Here is an 18300-nt window from a genome sequence, read left to right as displayed (position 1 = left end):
ATGTTTGGTTGCTTACCTTTCCCTTCTGCTTAATAGAATTACCTCATTTGTGACTTTGCATTAAAATCTGCCTTACTGTCATGTAAAAAATAGTTTTTAATTAGTGCTACCTTCAGTGCATTTTCAGAGACCTGGTGAAATCTGTAATTACTTGCAATTTTATAATTAATTTTAAATACATAATGACATAGCTGTTTACCTATGTAATCTATGTACTGGTATGTAACTTCATGCAGAATGGAACACTTATTTTTTTGGCAGGCCCATGTTTAGCTGATGCTTGTTTTAATTTTTTAATGATTCTGTGATTAATGATATACCTTAGCTTTTAAAATTGAGATTTTTGTGTGTAAGTACTGAGTGACTGAACTGTTTTGCTTGGTATCAGACAGTTTTAAGGCTGGCTTTACACGTTTAAGCTAGCTTTATACATGTTCTAGAGTTTTCATTATGAAAACTTTAATACTGAGAATACTAAGTATCCGTACACAGAATACCAAGAGATTTTTCTGCAGTCACGTCTAAAGCATTTTCTCTTTTTTATTTACTATGGGAAAAGTGTTGAACTGGATGCTACGGCTCACAATTGATCCCCATCTCAATGATAAAAATCAGTAAACATTTGATCTGTAAGGAAGAAATATTGATGATTTCTGAATTTAAATTCTAGCAAGTCTTTGTACAGTGGCCTTCATTTTTCATCTGGGGTCACAACACCTTTTATAAAGGATAACTTGATTCTCTCTAGGTTATTAAAAAAGGAAATATAGAATAAATATGCCACCTTGTGGGTGAACTAAATGGTGCAGTAGATGATTCAAAATGTTTAACAAATAGATTCTATGCGTTTGTGAGTGGCTGCTGAAAATTGAGTTTATTTTTTCTTAAACACTTAGAGTTATTTTTGGAGTTTACATTCGTGAATTTTTTATGAAGTATCTAAGTAACTACAGTTGGACCATTCTGGAGTAGGTGTTAAATGACTGCGAAAAATCTTGCTCGTAATCACCTCATAATTTTGGCATCAAATTCAATGCGTTGCTCCCAATGTATTAAAACACAATTTTAATGCTATCGTCCTAACCTGATTGAGTGACAAAGAAAGAAAAAAGTGAACATTTTGCAGATATTCCCTGTATAAAAACAGAATGGTGGTGCATTCGGGTTCCTGTGCTGAAATTCTCAATACATACCAAGATTAACACATTACATGTATTAATTTGTCATTCTTAACTGCATGTCATGCAGCATTTAATGAAATACCAGGTGTCTACAGACTTTGGTGCCATGGTTTTGAATCATCTTTGCCTTGGGCAGGTTTATATAAATTGCTCTGGGTTTTTAGGACTTTATTTCAGTGTTTTTAGACACATACATTGGTAATGGCCTCTCACAGCTGCTCTATGTGGGGAAGACAATTGAGAGAAATGGTACTAATACTAATACCTCTATTCTTGTACAGATTTTTAGAGACTCATTCATTTTGGATTTTGCTTTGGAAAATCCATTTTTGCTGTGCACCCCAGGTTTCTTTCATAAGAATCTTACAAACTCTTCAGGGTCACTTTAGCTTGTTTGTGGAATTGTGAATCTTTGATGCGACACTGGTGTGAGGAACACTTTCTACTTATAAGCAACGTCTTATACCTTTGGCTGTGGATTTATTTCTTCCTGGTTTGTTTGCAGGTTTCAGAGGGATTGTTAATGTAATCAATGTACGGTAATTTCATGATTATAAGCCTCACCTGATTATAAACTGCATGTCCGGGTGTGGGCAACTGTCTTGGGTTACAATACAGAGTGTGATAAAAGGTATCTATTCTATCACCATCTGCTGAGGGTGGGGGCAGTGATCCTTGTCTCCACGGGAGACATTCTGCTAATGGGCCATCCATTGAAACCAGGCAGGCCATTGTTCTTTATCTTTTCACAACCCATCCTTCCTCCAGCGAGTCATTTTCTGCTAATGGCCATTGAGTCCCACTGTGGGACTGATAAAATTACTGCATCCCATTGGGAGTTGCTCCAGCCAGGGGGAAGAGCCCAACATTTCTCACCAAGATGAAAACAGAGGTTTTGGGACACTGAGGGAGCCCCTTTCTCCACTGGACTCCAGAGGAAAACCGGATTTCTCCACATCACCACTGGACCTTCAGAGGGAAACTGCACCTTGTACAGGAGCACTGCTCCAACTGAATCACATCTGTCACTGCAGGAGGATGCAGCCACCATTTAATGGGACTGCTACCAACACCCTGCCTGACAGGGTGTCAGGTTGTACTCTGACTTTGTCAGGGTTTGGAGTTTGTTTCTTTGTAGTACTGTATTTCTATTTTAATTTCCCTAGAAAAGAACCGTTATTCCTAATTCCCATATCTTTGCCTGAAAGCCCCTTGATTTCAAAATTTTAATAATTTGGAGGGAGGGGGGTTTACATTCTCCATTTCAAAGAGAAGCTCCTGCCTTTCTCAGCAGACACCTGTTCTCCAAACTAAAACAGCAACTTTTCATTCTTTGTCCATATATAAGCCGCACCTGATTATAAGCCTCACTTCTGGATTTGGACCAAAATTTTAGTCAAAATGGTGCAGCTTATAATCGTGAAATTACTGTAAATACCTTGGCATGAATCTTCTTTTCCATGAAATTTGGTTCATATTAGGCAAAGGCAAGTCTTGTCCTCTCCAATTTTTATGGACAATTGGATGAATGCAGGTGGGGGCTCTGCTGAGCAGCTGAGCACGTCATCACTGGCAATTAATTTCTCCACATCTGGCATCTCAGATTATTTTATAAAGGCATGGTTTTTCTTCTAGCCAAGAGATTGAGACAGACCTTTTATCTGGCAGCTGGAATGGTAGAGGAATTCCTGATACCTGGTCCCAGCTCTGAAATCTGCTTCTGGCTGGTGTGCAGCCCCCATGAGCTGCTGAAGATATTGTGGGAGGCTGCAGTAGCACAGAGTGTGCCCTGTAAGCTCTGCTGTCTCAGGGCCCTCCTAGGGGCTGAATACTACTGTGGTGGCTTTTCTTGGCTGATGTTGACCACAAGAGGTCAGGTATTAAAAAAAAAATCTATTACAGCACACTGTAAAATATTCCTAGCCTGAAGATGTTTTAGACTGCTCTGTGTTATGCTCTGAGTTATCTGCCTTGGGCAGCCTTAGGAAATAATCAATGACATCAGAGTCATCCAAGAAGTCAAGCAATAAGTGCCAGATGCAGATTATTTTTTGTGTATTTATGTTTATTTTTGTGCACACCTTTTAAGCATGCCAAGCTTTAATAACCCTATGTCCCATTATTACAGTGGTGTTTATGTATGTTTAAACACTAGCGCAAGAAATTAACATTGTATTTGCTGGTTCAAAATCTAGTACTGCAGCTGTCTATTCCTAATGTCCTGTAAGAGTGCTTTTGATTTGAATGATTTTTCTCTTCCATGGCAGCTGAGTATTCTGAACTTAATGCTTTGTGCCCTGCTCAGATATTACAGGGTATACAAAATATTCCCTGAAATTCATTCAAACATTTAAAACTTATTATGTCTAGCAGAGACAGATTTAAGATTACTGAGGTTTCTGGTTGAAGTACTCCAAGTAGAAATCCATACTCCATTAGGTTCTGAAACATTTTGTGACCTTAATTTTCCAGGTATTTTGCCCTTCAAATTGAAGATAGTATTTTAATACTATTTAAGTCTCCTGAAGAACCTTGTAATACGATAGGCTTAAGTTGTGAAACATTTGAACAAAATGTAAGATAAAAAAGTAATTTAGGATTTTGTATTATTTTAAATATATAGTAACATAAAGATATGCATCAAATAACACATTGAAATAGGTGATAAAAATTGCATCTTTTCAGTGCATTTCTCAGTGAAATTGTGTACATGCAATCAACTCTATTTCTTGTATGAAGGTGTTTCTTTGCATTTGACTTTTTCAGGCAGAGGCATTGCTGGTGATTTGAACCTAGGGATTTGTCTTTTATCCTGTGGTGTACTTCACATAAAATTCTACCTGCAGAGCAGATGTAGGATCACATCCCAGGAGATGAAAGAGAATTTCAGAGCTAAACTTACTTTGTGGGGGGAAAAAAAAGAAGAATTAGCTTTAAAAAATCTTACAGAAAAAGTTAGGGGAGAATATTATGTTCCCCTATTAATAAAAGCAATGCTTTCTTTCAGCAATATTAAATACAAGGAAATGAAAATTATCAGCAGCTGGTGGTATGACCAGCTCCATGAGATGTTAGAATTGGACCTACTAAATGACAGCAATGGCTTCTGATATTTTATCCCCTCTAACATAATCCTTGAGCATTCCCATGGCTATGCAGTGTGACAGAAACAAAATGCATCAATGCCAAAAACCTGGAAAAAAGGAAGTGTATGTAATTGAACTGTAAGGGCACTTATTCTGGATGTGAAATTATATGTATTTATATGTATATTTGTATATTTTGTAAGTATGTATCTCAATGGTTACCCTAAGTTTTGGTGGTTGGGGATTTCTTTTTGTTGTAAAAATCATGTTTTATTCATATACACCAAAAAAGTATTAATGGCAGGGTTTTCTGTAACTGCATATAACAGTGGTTGTAATTATACACTGTGTATGTACAACTTAGTGTATGTTTCCTCACCTAAAGATTTTCATTATTTGCTGATAAGCCCACAATGTTATTGAATCCTTCTGGCAGGCCTGTGTGCTGATATCTGTCTAACAGATTATATGAATGTCATGATGTCAAAGAGGATGGCCTGGGATGTAGGTGCCAGCACTGAGACATTTTTCAGTCACAGCTTCAGGCTGGGCATTCTAGTTACTGAGCACAGGAAGGAATGTAAAACATAACCCAGCAGGCAACCATTAATTTCATTTTGCTTGTCTGAGCTGCTGTTTGCCTGTTCTAGGCTGCCAAACACCAATCTTTTCCCACATATTTCATTAGCTCTTTCCCAATCCTGGGGGTTTGCTGCATATTTGGGATCCTTCTCCAGGAGCTGCAAGTGTAGCAGTCAGTGGTGGCTACTGAACTGGGTCTTAGTGGCTGGTCCAGTTTTGTGGAAGTCAGAATAAATCCCTTTTGCTGACAAGAATGCCAGTTCTGGTTTTTAAGTGTTGCAGGCTGCCTTGGCACTTGGTGAGTGTGAACATTCACCCTGTACTTCTGCCAAGCTAGGAGTAGGACAACTGTGAGTGCAGAAAGGCAGCCAGGAATCTTGAATCAGAGCTGTGAAAAATGATGTCCCCTTTAGTCTGTGCTTGTGGGTTTTATTTTGCCAAAACCTGCAAACTTGACCTCTGATTTGCTAAATTTTACTAACTAGCAACTGCAAGCAAGCAATCTAAAAAAGGCTGTATATTTGTTGGTTTTTTTTTGTTTCATCTAGAAAGCTGTGAAGTTTTGTGTCTACTTTACTAAGGAGTAATTAGCCCAGCACTCTGAAATGCACAGAGTGAAGGGAAGAAGTAAGGAAGATTGTAGAAAATAAAATTCCACCAGAATATGAACAGGCTAAAAACTTAAAGAAATTGCCAATGTTGGTGGGGTTAATGAAAGATCTTTGTCAGATTTCTAGAAGTACTGGGTATATACTATAACACATCCACTTACTACTTAGATTTTTTTGTGAGCCACAGTTTTTGTAATCCCATTAGTCTTTATTGAGAGAACAAGCTTCAGTCTGATGCTGGAAGGATGAATCTGTCTTTATGTCTTACTCTCACTCCACAAGAACTAAATAAACTTGTGGCCACAGTTTCTGCCATTTGCAGAATCTCTTCACAGTGTTATGTCACTTGTAATTGTAATCTTGTAATCTCTGTGGTTCTGCATGGCAAACACTCTCTGGCATTCTCAAATGAAATCAAACTTTCCTGTTCTTCACATTCCAGTCACAGATAAAAATGTTGTATCTCATAAAATACTGGGCACGAATGTTTCTATGTAACATTTTTATAAGAGAAGAACAAAACTAAGTTTTATCTTTGAAGAAACAACATGATCTTGTCCTTTTAATTGAAAGAAGAGATCCTTTGCCTGTGAAAATTAAATACTCCACAGTTTGTAGTTGCTTTTTAAACTCCTCAGCCTGACAGTGAAATCGTGTAATCTGATAATAGCATGCCTGAGGCTTATTGTGATTTTTTGGACAGTGGTATTAGCAGATGCTGTGCTCTGTTGATTTTAGTCACTTACGGTTTGATCCTGATCCCACTGACCTGAGTGTAAATGTAGTGTGACTACACTGACTTCACTGGAATTACCATAAACATTTCAGGGTAACCGAAATCCACATTTATTTAATCACACTTGTGGTTCTGCACTGGGCTTTTCAGAAGTAAAGAAAGAAAGGTATGGGTGACTTTCCCCATCTCTTTGTGACAGTTTTCTTAATTCCAAGAGTGTTTGTTGCTGGCCAGTTGTTAGAATGTCTGTGTATCTGTCTGTGTGTTTGTACTGACGACTCAAGGTCTTTGTGCTAAATGCACACTCTGGTTGACTTTCCCTTGTCTTACAGCCAGTTTGAGTTGCTTTAAGATTCCTGTGCCTTGTCACTAGATTTTTCTCTTTATTCATGAACCCCCTCACTGACTTTATAGTCAGTTTGAAGCTGATATGAATATATTTGAGTGTCTGTGGTTGGATGGAGTAATTTGACATGTTCTAGAGGTGGTAAGTGGTTGGTGTTGGTAAGTGGCCATAAATAAAAACTAGTGAAATGTAGGATCTAATCCCGCAGTCATTTTTCCCCCTCTGATGCTGTCAATGGGAGATCTGTCTTTATAACAGGGACTAAGGTGTCAGGATTGTACAGAATAGAAATTGTATCTTGTTCACAGCAGATTTTATAGCACAGATGTCTTCAGTGGCACAGACGTGAATGTTTCCTATTTAGTGAAGGCTTTTTCTTAACTCTGGAGGCTTTTCAGGCTGGCAAACCAAACTCTCCACAGCAGACCCTTCAGCTTTTTCTTACAATAAGACTAGTTAATTTGAGGCTGAGCCTCATGTGCTTTTTTCCTCCTTCATTTTACTGACCAAAGAAATTTAATGAGAATCCTGTGCCCCTTTGTTTCTCATGGTTCTCAAAATCTTCCATTTCAGAATTTTAAAACTCCAAGTAAAAGATGCTAATGGATTAAGGTGTTAGAGATAATCTGTGTTAACAACTACTGACTGCTACTCATAACTAATGATCAAGCAGTAACCAGTGTCTGTAATCTCTCTCTGATAATAAACTGGTTCACTGTACCTTTCATGCATCCTGAGTGTAATTTAGGGATAACAAAATCAAGAGGGGAAAAAGAAGGAGTAGGATGAAAGTGTTTTTTGAGCTATTTTTTTCCTGGTACAAGGGGGCTGTTTGGGACACATGTGAGAGCAGGATTTTTACCTGCCTCTGGGTATATCTGGGAAAGTGTGCATGTGCTTTTTAGGAATTCCTAGCCTGCTTTCTAGGAATTCACCTTTCAGCTTTCTAGGCATTTGCACTGTTCTTTCTAGGAAATGCCAGCTTCTGCTTTCTACTTATATTTCCTCATCACTTTCCAGGATTATTTCCCCAGGTTTTTTTTTTGTTGTTGGGTTTTTTTGGTTGGGCGTTTGTTTTTGTTTTGTTTGTGGTTTTTCTTTTTCCCTCCCCTGTGCTGCATCATGGCAATTTCCCCTCAATGTACAGGAATTGCTTACGTGCCTTCTGGAAATTTCCTCTTTCATTTCCAGGATTTTATCTCTTGTTTTCAGTCATTCTCTGTGTCTGCTTGCTACAAATGTGATCTCCCACGTTTTGTGAATTTTCTTTGTGCTCTCTGAGGAATCTCCCCTCTAGCCAGGTATCCTCCTTAGATTTTTGCTCTGTACTTTGTAGGAATTTACTTTGCATGTTCTAGAAAATTTTTCTTGTGCATTCAAGGAATTCCTCTCTGCCTTCTAGAAATTTTCTTTATGCTGCCTAGCTATCTTCTCTTGCAAGTTCAACTGACTTACCCTCTGCTTTCTAAGACATTCTGTAAGTATTTTGTAGAAATTTTCCACAGGTTTTTGAGGATTAAATTCTTTTCTTTCAAAGAATTTCTCACAGGGTTACTTGGATTTCACCTTTCATTTTCTGGGAATTACATCCTTTTCACTTAAACTGAGGGTATGGTTATGTATTCATTTATTAACTAGTAGGATCAACTATTTATATCATCTATATCTCAGGCCTTTTGTGTTAAGCCTTTACTTTTTGCAAGCTGCAACAAAGTCCTGGCCCTATATTTTTTTGTTCTATGTGCTGCTCTTTTATAAGTAAAATTGTAGGATGAGGCCTCAGTGTCCATTCATAACTCTTGCAGCACTTGTCTTCCTGTACAAATCATGTGCCATGTAGTAATATTTTAGAACTTCAATTGTGATAACTGATGTTATCTTAATTTAACAGATAAGGAAAATTGTAGCAGGAGGGTTATGTAACTTCTCAGCTCCGAAAGGAGCTTAGAGAAGATTTAATTTCTAGCTCAGTTTAGAAGCAGATATGCCAAGTGGAGAAGTGAACAATCAATTAGGGTTGAACCCCAGAATTCTGGGTTTCTTTGCTTTTTAAAATCAAGTTCAGGTATTGCAGATGCTAAAAAATCATGGAGGAATTGAAACAAAAGAAGCTCTGGAATGTTAGATTCTAATGGCCACACAGCTCCTACCTTCCAACACCAGAAAGTTCAGAGTGGGAGTTCCCAGTGTGGCCGTTTTTTATCCATGATGGACACCGTGTCTCTTGGCATGTCCACCTTGACCAGCTACAACTAAATGGAAAAAAGTGAACCCTCAGTTCCTTGGATCCCTCACAGTTGTTTTAACTTTGGTCAAAAGCACCTACAAATACCTGTGGGCTGGGAAAGAAAAGTAACTTCAAATTGCTCTTTGGTCACATTGTGAATTCACAAAGGAAAAGAAAGCAGACTGCAAATATGTGATAGGGAAATACCTCTAGGTGCTGAAAGCTGTCACATAACAATTCCTCCTCTCTTTTCCTGTTTGTGTCACATGATATTAAGAAGAGGCAGGTATTAATCTGCTCCTCCTGTACAACTTCTAGTAGTATTAAATGTGCTTTTATCATAGTTACCTCGAGTGGTTAAGGTAGATAATTCGCTGCTGGAGTGTTTGAGATTTTTATCTATCCATGGGGCAGTCTGCCACACCATTTGCTCATTCTTTAATTAGTTAATTTAAATATGTTATAGCTTCTAGTTTCAGAGATTAATATTAGCTTGTTAGGTACACAGACAATGGGGTAGGCTTTGCCTGGTGTCTTGCTCTGTGGTTCTGACACCCACAAGGATCTGAGAAAGACCACATGACTCTCACAAAGGGATTAAAACATCATGAATAGGAAATATTAATCAAAAGCTAATGTAAAATCTGTATTTTTCTTTTTTCCTTTTAATTTTTTTTTTAATATTGGCAGTAATACAAATTAAAAGAGCTGTAGGCTCCTCTCTTATTTGTTGCTTTGCTGATATATTTTTTTTGAACTAGTAACATTTTCTTGTGCCCAGACAAGGGGTTTATAAAGGTATTTCTGAAAGACTTATTCCTCCTTTTTCTTGAATTTTCATATTGATAATATTGAAGAGAAAAAGCCATATCCTTTGGTTTATTGATTTATCAACAGAAGATTTTATTCTGGTCAGAATTTTTAATATAAACTTTTTTTTCAGAAGCAAAATGTAAAATAAACTCAGGATTTTACCCCTTTTTAAATGTTTTCAGAACATTTTCAAGAGAACAAAAAGATTTCTACCTATCATTAAGATTATATCTTTTTTTTTCTCTTAGTTATAATTTTTTTTTCCTGGTACATTTCAGAGAATCGAGAACTGTAATAACTTTATCATATTACAGTTAAAAATTTCTTAGATAGTAGGACCAAGTGTATTAATATTGTCAGAGACTTAAATATGGAAATGGGGTATTAATCACGTTTCATGCAAATTGCAAAACGTAGGCTATTGAGTGAGATTAGAAGTTATCTCATGATAAAAGCACTCGATCAGAAAAGAACATTCTCTTAAGTAGTTTTTGTCTCCATGTAAGTATTTTGTACTATTGTTTTCTAATAAGTCATCTGTCATTCAAATAGAAAAGTCCTCGATCTGGGAAATGAGAGGCTAGGATGGAACCAAAGGGCATGAGGATGTTCAAGTGACATCTGAGATTATCTCTGAGGTACATCAGAGGAAATGGAGCAGAGGAGATTTTGCAGAATGCCAGCTGAAAACCTGGTCCTTGTTTTCTGTGAGTCTGCAGGTTCCTCAGCTCTCAGCTGAAGCCAATGTTTTCTGTTTTCTCGCAGCTTGGATCCTTCTTTTAGCTCACTGATATGTCCCTGAAGTGCCAACACCCTCCAGAGACTGAAGCCCCCTTCCTTCACCTGAGGTGAGCAGAGATGTTTTTGTCACTGCTCAGGGCACAGCTCCTTGGTGTGGGGAGCAGGTGCTTGCTGAGGGAGAACCCTAAATTTCAGCACTCTGATCCTTGTCCTGCAGGAGTTGAGCCAGCTGGAGGCAGTTTGCTGTGCCTCACCTACAGTAGCCATTTGCAATGGCAGAATGAATCTCTTTATAAAGCTGGGCAATCTGATGGCATTCCAGGAATTAAAGGCTTGTCAATCCCCCAACACTTTCAGGGTTCTTCTTCTCTGTTGTCTGCTGTGGAGGAACTGAGCTCTGGCCTTCTTGCCTGGCAATGTTTAGCTAAGCTTTCCTTCATTGGCACATTTTAACTCCCTCTGAGCCTTTTTGTGCAGCTTCTTTGTTGAGAAAAGTAGATTCTGAGGAATCACGTGCAAATCAGCTCTCAGGGAATTGCAAGAGTAAGCAGAAATCCTTGCTTTTGTTATCCCTGTTTTGGCAGCACTGTTGAAGGATGTCCTCACATGATGTCAGTTAGAAGCAAAAGCTCATTTTAATTGGATGCTCCAGATCAACAGCTTCCCAGGTTTATTGAAGTATTTTGAAATCCTCTTAAAATGTGTTGTATACCATTTGCTTTGAAGGAAAAATCTATTATACTTTTGTTCTGTCTGGTGGAAAAAAATGTTTGCTTTTTCTGTCTCTGAATGCACCCAGCGATTCTGTAGCTAAAAAAGCTGAAGTACCATTTTTGTCTGTGTGTTTTTTGTTTTTGCAGCTCTGCTGTCCAAACCAGCATGCTGTGTTATGCCAATCCAGTGCCTTGTCAGCATGGCAGACAGCTGTAGTTAGAATACAAGGCTTTTGTGTTCCTCCCGCCCCCTCATCTCTCAGGTTTTATTCCACTTCTTTGAGCAGTGGACACATTCCTGCCAGTCTCAGTGTTTTAATTTAATTTGGGCACAGACTATATAAAATTGAACAGATGTCTGAAAGCAGTGAAGAGAAGACCATAAAATGAACCACGTGCTCAGCTTCACTCGAACCAAGCAATGCCGTATTTTTTTTGTCCCCATTGCCACCAAGATCACACATGACTAGGAGGTGTGTGGCAAGAGGATCCAGCCTGGGGGAGAGGAGGTAAGGAGACTGGAATTGGACCAAATTTTCTGTGCTGTGTATTTTTTTAGGTGTGTTTTCAAGACTGGGTGTTTCTTCATCTTCTACATGACCAGCACTCATTTGTGCAAAGTAAAGTAAAGATTATATTTCTCAATAAATTAGAAAAAATATTAAAAGAAAGAGTGAAATCTCTTCCACAGAAAATATTTTTCAACCCTTTCCCCTAAAAGACAATTTGACATTATTTTCAATGGTCATAGAAACTGCTGGTTTCCAAGAAATTCCTGGAAACACAGGGTGGTAGTTCCATCCAGTAGGCAGACCAGGAATTCCATAGCAAAAAATTTCACTGCCTAAAAGAATCCATTCATCAGAAGATAAATTGAACAAATTAACCGGAAACAGTGAACTTTTAAAACTGCTTTATTTTGGAAGATATTTAACAGGGTATTTTTTTTTTTTTACCTCAAGGTAATGTGATAAATGAGATTAATTACATAAGTTTTTGAAAAGTTGTCATGGTTGTGACATGATAGTGATATTCATGTGTGATATCATGCCTTAAGATTGAACCAGTTCTTGCAGAAGGCTTGTCTGCATGAGTGTCTCCAGTAGATATATTTTCTTACCACTGCCTAAACCGATGACCAAATACATACTCTAAAGGATTTATCAATCCTACAAACAACCTAACACGTGTTAGATGAAGTTTACAGGCTTTAAAGGTACTGTGTTTTGAAAATAAAGCTTCTGTTTTAGGAGACAGAGTTTGCATGTGATGGGCAATCCTCTGGGTTTCCTCCCACCCACATGTACTCTGATGTCTTTCAATTGTGATACCTTCAGGTGTAGAAAAGTGTGTAAATGGTAATGCCATTATAAAGGTAGTAGGTCAAAAAATTGGGACTGGAACTGGATTTGAAGATGATTGTCTTTAATTTCTCAGTAGTTGACTTTCATTGATGTCTATTTTCTTATCATTCCTGCAGTAGTTAACATAGATGGAGACATATTTATCCTGTATCATAATCCTCTCTTTCATACTGAAGGCTTTAAAATTGTTCAATTGAAAACTTTAAAAGCTTTTGTTGGAGGAGTTTGTTACATGTACAATTGAAAAGAAAATTGAGAAAAGCACTGAAACTGAAATTTCAGAATTCAATGCACCATCATTAAATGCAACATAAATGGATCCTCTTTCCAGGAGCACTTCTATATATACATTTCTTTATATTCACACACATGGGTGTTAAGTAACTATCACCCTAAATTAGAAATATCTAAATATGCAACCAATTATTTGCCTTTGTGACTTATGTGGAAAATGGGAGTTGAAGGAGGTCACACAAAGTCTCAGCAAGGAAAATGAGGATGTGTAGCCATTGGTCACTACTGCAAAAGCAGTGTCAAATTATATTGGATAGTCAACTCTAGCAATTGAAAATGTCATAGCTCTCTAGATTTGTTACTGGCATCTAAACACTTTCCACTTTTAGGTCTCCCAGTAGTTTTATGAAAATGCATGAGAAAGTTTGCTTAAATGACACTCTTTTCAAAGAAAATATGTTTGGGAGGCTGTGGGATTTTTTCAGTGTTTTATTGAGGAAATGCCACCTCATTAAGGACAGTTTTTAATATGTGCATTCTCAGTTACAGTTTTTGCAATTCCTAAGCCATAGGCATCATTGAAGGTGGATTTGTTTGTTTGTTTTTCTGTTTTATTTACCAGTAGCATTTACACAGTGACTACCCACTCACTTTGTCTAGTTTCCTAGAGAGCACCAGCAAATTTTCTGTAAATCCATAGGAAAATGCATGGAAAGCAGTTGGGAAACTGGGAAGGCACAGAGAAATTTTCTAGGAAACACTTAGTAAATTCCTGAAAGTTGGTCAGAATTCCTAGAAAACAGAGGGAGATTTTCTGAAAAACACGTGGGGGAAAACACCTGCAGAAAAAGGTGAATTTTCCTGAAAAAAAAAAAATGGTATGACCTAGAAAGTGGAAGGCAGAAAAAGGAGGAGAGCAGCCAAAGTGAACACTTTCAACAACACACTTAAAATTTCTAGGAAGTTGTCTGTGGATTCCCCAGAAGCACACAAAGAAAGCTTATAAATCAAAGGGGGAATTTCCAGAAATCTTGAGCAAAGTTATGGACATGGGGAAAATTGTGGAAAGTGTGGAATATGTGGAAAATTTCCCAGAAAGCTGAGGACGTTCTTTGAAAGCAGTGGAATGCACTCCTGCAAAGAATGAGGTAAATTCCGATGGTTTGGGGTGTGGATGGGCACTCCTAGAAATCAGAAGGGGAATTTTCCAGAAATCATTTGGGAATTTGATGGAAAACAGAGAGGAATTTCAAAAAATGACAGGTGGCAGCTTATGATGCTTTTCAAAGTGAAGCAGAAAACTTGTACCAAACTCTGCAAGTTGCTGATCCTAAGCCTTACAGCGAACATGCATGAAGACTGAATCACATTGAGTAGAAAACACTGCATGTATTTTCTTTGGAAAAATTAGATTGCTTCTCTGATAGTGAAAACATCTTTAGAACATATGATTGCAAGGTTTAGATTAGTTTATATTAATGGATAATCAATATGGTAAGATTTTTTAATAGTTGCAGCACTTTTTATGATTATCTGTTTTTTAATGAACTTCGTCCATTTGGAAGGAAACTAGAAGGTGGCAGCCTTGGGATGATAGCTGAAGTGAAACACAAGACCGCTGTCAAAAAATAAGCCATTAAAAAAACTTCAGAAAAAAGTAAATATCTTGTAGATATTGTAAATGTGTGATATTCTTTAAATCATTCCTAGCTTTCTTATTATCTGATGATTCTCTTCCAATCTCTGTTTGAGCACCAAGATACAAGTCATATTAGATACAGAATTTCTCTTTTCAGTTATGGAGATGTTTATTCTCATTTTTCAGGTAGTCCTTTGTGTCTCATTCATTGCCCCTGTGGCAGAAACCTGAAGCAGCATAAATTTTGAATATACTCAAGCTCTTCTGTCATACTGCAATTCAGGGCTCTTATTCTTTTATGAAAGAATAAGTGAGAATATATTTACATATTAGATTGCTAAAGAACCAAATCCCTTCAAAGGAAGTATGTAATTGAACAGGGTTTCTTGTTTAAGTATTTATTTGAGTTTTTATCAATAAAGTAAGGTAAAAATAAGGAACAAAAAAGTGTTCAATTCACAAATCAGTATGAACACCACAGTGCCAATTTTTGCCTGAAGTTTTATGGCTGAGTGGGCAGATAAGATTTCAGGACTTTATAATGGCAGCACGTATTCTAAATACTGCAGCATGAGATATAAAACAATATTTGCTGTTGGATGCATGTGTAGGATTTTTTTCTTGGGATATTGAGTTGTTTGGAAGTCTCATTTGATGAGAGTTTCAATTCCTAGTTGCTGAAAAGTTGCATTTTACTTTTTTTCAAGGGTTGGTAATCAGGTTTTCTAAAAGCCATTTTAATGCATTAATGGAAGAGGCCCTTAATTTGAAATCACTGTATTTTTGTGCATTTTTACACATGTTTTGAAAGATTGATGGTTTGTTGTAGTAAACACAATATTGACAATATTTGTGGCTGGGCAATTGTCCTTTGACTTCTGTCCATAAAATTCTAAGTGCATTGGGGTTCCAGGTCATCACTACAGCTGGAGCATTGCAATTAATTATAGATTGTTATTACATTAGAAGAAACTAAACTCAGAGAGAACAAAATCATTACATTCTCCCTTTTATTAATATTAGCAGACATATCTTGTAATGGAGCTGTGTGAGGATGGAGAACTTTTTAAAGTGCTTTGTGGTAAAGGGCATTTTACAGAAAATGAGACAGGACACATCATTCAAAGTCTTGCTTCAGCAATAGCTTGTCTGCACAAAAACTATAATTACATTCCTCTGTTTCTCCCTTATGTTCATTGATTTTGAGGGTTCATACATTTAAAAACAGTTACTGATTGATATTTTATCTATTATTTATTTCATAGGATCAAAATATTCCAGTAAAGAAAAAGTAAAATACACTCCATTAATGTTTTTCTACAACTTTATTTTTCTTACAGATGCAATATGTGCTGACATTTTCTTTTATTTCTCTTCCTGCACCAGCTGTGGCAATAACTGTGTTATTATTTCTTAGCTTGTAACTGCTTTGCATTATAACTTTAACTTAGTTCAGTTGCTATATGCACAGTATATTACAGAGGTAAAAAAGCAGAACTGGATTGTTCCTGATCCTTCATAAACAACATATGCTACATTTAGGGCTCAGTAAACATCAGCATTTTCCACCACCACACAGAACCATTGCAATTCTGCACAGTCAACAACAGAATTAACCTATCCAGCCAAAAATTTAGATTTTGTAGATGGTGCAGGACTTGGAATTCTTGGGTTTTTTTGCAAAGAAATTATTAACCTCTTTGTTATAACATAGTGTTTTTAGGAACCCTTCCTTTGCCTCTTTTCCAAGAGAGATACATGGCATTATGGAATGGTGCCTATTATAAGGCCTTGTTTCTTCTGGGCCCTCATCAAAAGGGCAAAACCCCTTGAGTGCTTTGGTATATAAAAATGAATTTCAGGTATGAAAATATGGGCAAATTTGGTAAATAGACAAGATGATAAACTCTACATTTTTTGTTAGATGATGTCAGATGATCTGATTTTAAAAGACCAAATACCATATGTACTTTTACTTTTCTTACAGGATTATGGTGAGTAATGGGATTTCAAAATTTGAAATTCTTATATGACTCCCTGGAAGAAGTGAGAAAGATGGTTTTTGTTATGCTGCCACTAGTTTAGAGTACAATGCCTGGGAACTGCTCATAGGAATTAGTCAAAAGATTTTTAAATGTTTCTGTCAGAAAATGTTCACTGTAACTGATAACATTTTATTTCTTACTCTCTCTTGACAGGTATTGTTTGCAGAGATCTAAAACTGGAAAACATTTTAGTTACAAGCAGTGACTTCAATGAAGTAAATGAACTGAAATTAAACATAAAGGTAAGACAACTGCAGCAGTTTGGCTTCAAGAACCATTTTTAATATCCAGGTATTACTGGGAGACCTGACTTTGATACCTATTAGTAGGTTTTGAAATGGGTTACTAAATTGTGCTTTTAGGAAAAAAAATAATTTAGATGCTAAGAGCCACTGTTGAAAATAATATTATTTTTTAATGGTAAGTTTATTTCTTGGTCAATTATAAAAAAAATTCCTTAAAATAACCATACCTTGTTCATCCAGATCTACATCTGCATAGTCCCAAGCCATTAGTTGCAGGAAGCCAGCAGATGCTGTGAGATGTAATTAATATTTAAATTAGGAATGTTTTCAATTTAAATTAAATCTGCTAGTAATTCAGAATAAAGCCTATTTAGATGGTATCTTGATTGAAATGCAAGTATATGGTAGGATTCTTTTGACATTAATAAGTATTTGCTACCTAAACACAGTGTTCCATATGCTTACATCTTCTTTTGTATTGAAGAAAATAGTCTTTGATGCTTTATAATTCATGTGTTAATTGTGCATCACTAATTTGCTGTTTTAATAGTAGTGCCTGTTAAAATGTAAGGATTATCATGTACAACTGAATTGTTGGATCAGGAATTTACTATCTGGGATAGAAGACTCCAGGCTAAGAAGCATTTTAGACACTGAAGTGGACAAATCAGTAATTTACAATGGATAAATCCAGACTGCAAAATTCTATTTTCTGTTTCTTAGATGTTTGTATTTTTATATAATCTCATGCTCATTTTAAGAAACATAATTGTGGATCTCTCTGTACCCTTCAGTTTGGGGCAGTGTGTACCTTTCTCCTTGAAAATACCAGAGGCAGGTAAGACTGATAAATTTTCTGTTTTTTTCCACAGGTTTTCCATCCTTTCATTCAAGTCACCACTTCCATCATGACCAGCTGTTCTTTTCTCATGGTTTTGCTTTATGTACCCCTTTGGAACAGCAAGTAGCACACTCTGTCCTCTCTCCTGCAAGGTACAAACATTTTTTCTATGTTCCATCCTGTGAATGAGATCAGATCTTTCCTCACTTTGCTTGTTCCTCTCATTTTAGAGAAGAATAACTCCTGAATGACTGCTGAATGACTTCAATGGGAGAAGTGGAAAACACAGAATCAAGCCCCAAAGCTGGTGTGGCCAGCAGCAATTAAAATGACTACAGGAAAGGAGAGGTCCATCACACAATGTGAGATTAAAAAAAGAGCTAAAAACAACATTTAAGTAGTTCAGACTTTCAGGCTTGATGCAGATAATGCTACATGTCAGGCTGAGGGTCACGCCCTCCTATTTTTGGCTGTGAGAAAGTCTTCCCAGATCTTTATGATTTTCTGGTTTTGGACAGGATATGCAGACAGAATTATGGGACAAATCCAGATGTGGCTGGGGGAAGAGGTTCTTCCACGTGGCACATGAGTACCTGGCACAGGTGCATACTGGTATGGGGCTGAGATGAAATTTTGTTAATATGAATAGAAAGACCTTCTTTGTCAAGCCACCTCTCGGTATCAGGATATTCCTTCCTGGACTCACAGATACTGATATCTTCAGATACTGTATTGTCTCACAGACTTTGATATGAAAAATATAAAATATGCTGAAGAATTTGACTTCTCCATGTATTGCACTTGAATAAGGCTTTACACACAGGATAAAACCCTATCTTGTTTAAAAAAAAAAAAAAAAAAGCCAGTATTTTTTCCCACCCTTTGAAATGAAATAT

The 18300-nt window shown here is 36.9% G+C and overlaps 1 long non-coding RNA gene across 1 annotated transcript; it reads left to right on the top strand.

The window, feature by feature from the left end:
- Positions 1 to 16479: 16479 nt before the first annotated feature.
- On the top strand, positions 16480 to 17755 carry LOC116997291. The gene is made up of 3 exons (XR_004418150.1): positions 16480 to 16560; positions 17436 to 17556; positions 17635 to 17755. It is a non-coding gene; the product is annotated as an uncharacterized LOC116997291 (long non-coding RNA).
- Positions 17756 to 18300: the final 545 nt, after the last annotated feature.

This window comes from Catharus ustulatus, chromosome 6, assembly GCF_009819885.2.
Source record: "Catharus ustulatus isolate bCatUst1 chromosome 6, bCatUst1.pri.v2, whole genome shotgun sequence".
NCBI lineage: Eukaryota > Metazoa > Chordata > Aves > Passeriformes > Turdidae > Catharus > Catharus ustulatus.
The sequence above is the reverse complement of the archived record's forward strand: the minus strand, read 5'-3'. Positions and strand labels throughout refer to the sequence as shown.